This window comes from Sminthopsis crassicaudata, chromosome 3 (genome assembly GCF_048593235.1).
Source record: "Sminthopsis crassicaudata isolate SCR6 chromosome 3, ASM4859323v1, whole genome shotgun sequence".
NCBI lineage: Eukaryota > Metazoa > Chordata > Mammalia > Dasyuromorphia > Dasyuridae > Sminthopsis > Sminthopsis crassicaudata.
Window position 1 is genome coordinate 337,505,328 of NC_133619.1, and position 4,352 is coordinate 337,509,679.

Consider the following 4,352-nt stretch of genomic DNA (forward strand, 5'->3'; position numbering starts at 1 on the left):
TGCAACACCACTACTAAGTCTATATCCTAAAGTTGAGGGGGCAGAAAGGGAGAAGGAGGAACTATTTTTATAAGGCCATTTTCTGTAACTAGAGAATTTCTGTAAGTTTTATTCCACAGCAGTAACCATATTCTCTCATTCTCATTTTGAGAACAACACTAACTTCACTTTCTGGATCATCAGAGTTTGATTCTTCAGCAACTCAAGGGTTGTCCAAAACTCCTGTTCTGACTTGGGAGTCAATATATGCAAATCAAGAACTCACTTGCTTCGGTACCATAGTCTTCAGCAACAATGGGTTTCAGATTGTAGGGTAACAGACCTGCTTCATAGATAAAACCACCATCGATAGTCACAGCATCAGCCTCATCATCCTGAAAGAGATGAGTGAAAACAGCACTGAAGCCCCTTAGCTCTCAGTAAGGAACAGTAGGAACGCATGTAATGGGTAGGTTTGGAAGTCTGAGGACTAGAAAAACCTTAACAGAACTACATTGTCTTTTACCCTGCCTTAAGATAACTGAGAGGATTCAGTGAATCCTGGGTCTTGAGTCACAAAGACCTGATTTTAAATCTAGCTTTAGACACTTACTAGCAGTATGACCCTGAACAAATCATTTATCTCTGCTGCCTCAGTTTACTCAACTGTAAAATAGAGATACTAACAGCACCTATTCTCAGGGTGGTTAAGAGGATCTGGTGAAGTCTTTATAAAAAGTATTTAGCACAGTAGGGATTTCACAAATCCATAGGTCCTTCCTGTTTTCCTTGGAACATAATAGAAGCTAAATATGCCAAAAGTTCTCTCTCTCATAAAGTGGGGAAAAAATCCCCCTCATTAACCTTTCCTGCCTGTAATTTCCCTGCCTTCCATTCAAACAGCATTTATGAAGCCCTTCCTGATAAAAAAAATGGCTAAGGAAATATTAATTTTTTTGGTCTCTGCTCTTAAGAAATCTACAAAGATAGTTGGATATGGAATCGAAAGCAAAATTTGAATTCAAATCCTGGCACTTCTATTTACTGTAGGGACCTCTCTGAGCCTGTTTCCTCACCTATAACATGAGGGGACTGGATTAAGTAACCTTTAAGGTTCCTTCTTGCCCTAAATTTATAAGCCTTTGAGAATTGATAATGCTAAGTACGTAGGAGTGGGGCAGACATCCTTCTTTTCATTTGTACATCCATTGAATTATTAATTATTTACCTATCGTACCCTCCAAACCCAAAGGGTCCAGGTTCAAATCCTAACTTGCTTTAAATTACCTGGACAACCTCAGACAATCTTGCTTAATCTCTCTAGGGTTTCCTTATCTGCAAAAGAAAGGGGGAGGGGGGAAGGGAAGGAGAGCTAAACTGAGTGGCATCAAAGGTCCCTTTCAGATCCAAATCTATGATTCCATAATCTTTTACCATTTGTACTTGAATGCTTTCTTCACCTAAATTCTCCTCCATCCCTACAAGATAGTCTAGAGGAATTATTGTGGCCAAAAATAAATAATAGTTCACCTGGCAGCTGAGTTCCAGATAAGGAGCATGGCTGCACTGATCTGGAATACCTCATCTGGCAGGTGCCCAATCACTAGACCCTCCCTTAGCTGATGTCTCTCCAATTTGTCAGGCCTTGCCAAAGCTTGCCCTTTGCTGGCTATTTGCAGATAGCCTTAAAGAAGTCAGGCTTCATTCCATGCCATTACAAGGTAGCAACAGAGCTGGCAAAAATTTTTTTTTTAAATAACTGAGTTGCCATTACATTAAATCATTTCTGGATTTTTTTTTCTTTTTTTTGCTGAGGCAATTGGGGTTAAGTGATTTGCCCAGGGGTCACATAGTTAGGAAGTATTGAGTGACAGAAGCCAGATTTGAAATCAGCTCCTCTTGATTTCAGGGCCAGCACTCTATGTATTCACTGTGCCATCTCACTGCCCTTTCCCTCTATGTTCCAAGCAGCTGCTTTGTCAGCATAATTCTGTCTCCCCCCTAACCCTCCCCCAAGCCCCTTTTTGAGGAAAGCCCTTTTTCCAGAATTACTGAGAACTAAGAGCTTCTTTGCAGTAGCTAGGTGGCACTACAGTGCACAGAGTGTTAAGCCTAGAATTAGGAAGAATCATCTTCCCAAGTTCAAATCCGCCCTCAGCTCCCAAGCAAGTCAGTTAACTCTGTAGCCTCAGTTTCCTCATGTGTACATTCATCTGGAGAAGGAAATGGCAAATCACTCCAGGATCTCTGCCAAGGAAACCGCAATGGGGTCATAAAGAACCAGACAAGACTGAAACAACTGAACAATAACAAGAATTTCTTAGAGACCCTCATGGAAAGGAAACAAAGTAAGAGTATTGGTGGAGAGCAGAGACAGCATTCTTCCATTCTCTTTCAGGCAGACAGTCACACACCCTCCACCACTAACAAGGGCTTGTGACCTCCTGAGATGGCCTTGACACAATCCATGTGGGAGGTTTTCATGATGCAGGCCAGACTGGGACTGTTGGTGGTCTTTAAGGCTTCCTTAAATTCATGACATTTCTTCAGCTCATTTTGTGATATGGCACACCATCTTACTTGTCGATCTGTAGAAGCCAGGCACAGCCCTAAAGGAGAAAAGCCAGAGGGGAATGAGTTCATGGCCACACTAACTTCTCTCAACCAGGAACAGAGAAGGTGTCCTCTATCCCAGGTCCTGCATCTTCCAGAAAGGAGCTCAGAGAACAAGATCTCCAGTGCTTGCTTGAAAGAGAGGAGACTGTGCCCACCAAATAGTTGAACAAAGCTAGTAACTGGACCTGGATTAATTATCAGCTCATCCAAGCCACAAAATTTAATTTCTGAGATGCCTCACCTTTACTTCCAAAGCTAGGGAAGGACTCAAGGGATAGGAAAAAGTTTTTACTCCCTCCTCTCTCCCCATTATTTTCCTCCTCATCAGTGGTTCTTTTTTTGAAGGCGGGATAATGGAAGGGAGTTGTTTTGTTAGTGTTGCTGTTATTTTTTTCCATGAAATCTTTCAATAGGAAGCATAAAATAAAATATAGAGGATTTCAAAGGAAACCAACTATATTAAATACAGTTAAAAAAAAGTATCTGCAAACCCCAAGTTAAGAACCTTTAACTTAGGGGAAATTAGGTGGAACAATGAACAGATCCTGAAGTTAGGAGGGCCTGAGTTCAAATCCAGCTCCTGACATTTACTAACACTAGACAATTCACTTAATCTTGATTGTTTAAAAAAAAATTCTTACTTACAGAAAGGCTCAAATCAGCTTTTTCAATGTGTTAAGTTAATCTTTCAAGATCCATGGTTCCCGGACTTTAGTCCTTACTTCACTCCCTCCTAAAATGGAAAGGAATGTTATTAAATTAGGATCCAGGCTTTTTCTCTGCTGTTTCTTCATTGAGGTCCAGCTCCTGTGGAAGGTTAGCCTCTGAAGACATGACTGATTGAGATGAACCCTAATCCAGAGAATGTGGATGACTCAAACTATGATCCACAGTTTGAGCCCATAGTGCCTCTTCCTGAGCAGGAGATCAAGACTCTTGAAGAAGATGAAGAGCTTTTTATGATTTGGGCCACGTAGTTCTGATTTGCATCTGAGAATGATCTTTCCAAATGGAAAGAGCTAGGAGCAGGTAACACAAATCTACTGAAACACAAGGAGAAGGGGATGATTTGCCTCCTCCTGAGAAGGGACAAAATTTTGAATATCTGTGCAAATCACCATTTGACACCATTGCTGGAGCTGAAGGCCAATGCAGGCAGTGCTCAAAGGGCCTGGGTCTGAAACACACATGTTGACTTTGTTGATTAAAATCCCAAGCCTAAATGTGATCCAGTTCCTAAATGCAGCAAATGCCCTGAAGCTTAAGTCAAAATATGAAAATAAGGAATATACAGAAGGAAGAATAGGTAACAAGAGCAGGCATAGTAGCATCAAAAATGGGGCGAGGAAGTTCTCAGAACTGTCCATGAATAAGGTGAAAGAGGAGAAGGAAAAGAAACAATTTAGACAAAAGCTGGAGGTGCCCAAGGAGGAAACCTAGCACCATAATGTATTAAACTTGTAGGCCTCACTTTCTTTCTTTTAATTTAATTTTTTTTCTTTCTTTCTTTTTTATTAACAAGGGACATTATTTTAAAAACTGAATTCCAGCCTCCAGGTTGTTTTCTAAGTTTTTACTCTGCTGAAGGTGTCTTCAGCAAACCCATTCCCATAACTTTATTTTCCATGTGGAAACACTTAGTAATAATATATCCAAAAGAGTAAATAAAACTTTGGAAAGCTAGAAAAAGGGCATTCATCAAGTATTCAATTAAATAGGAATTTATTTAACATAAATAGATAACAGATAGATAATAA

General features: G+C 40.3%; 1 pseudogene; it reads left to right on the plus strand.

Annotated features, from left to right (window-relative positions):
- The first annotated feature begins 3,321 nt into the window (after nucleotides 1-3,321).
- On the plus strand, nucleotides 3,322-4,035 carry LOC141564757 (ran-specific GTPase-activating protein pseudogene; annotated as a pseudogene).
- Nucleotides 4,036-4,352: the final 317 nt, after the last annotated feature.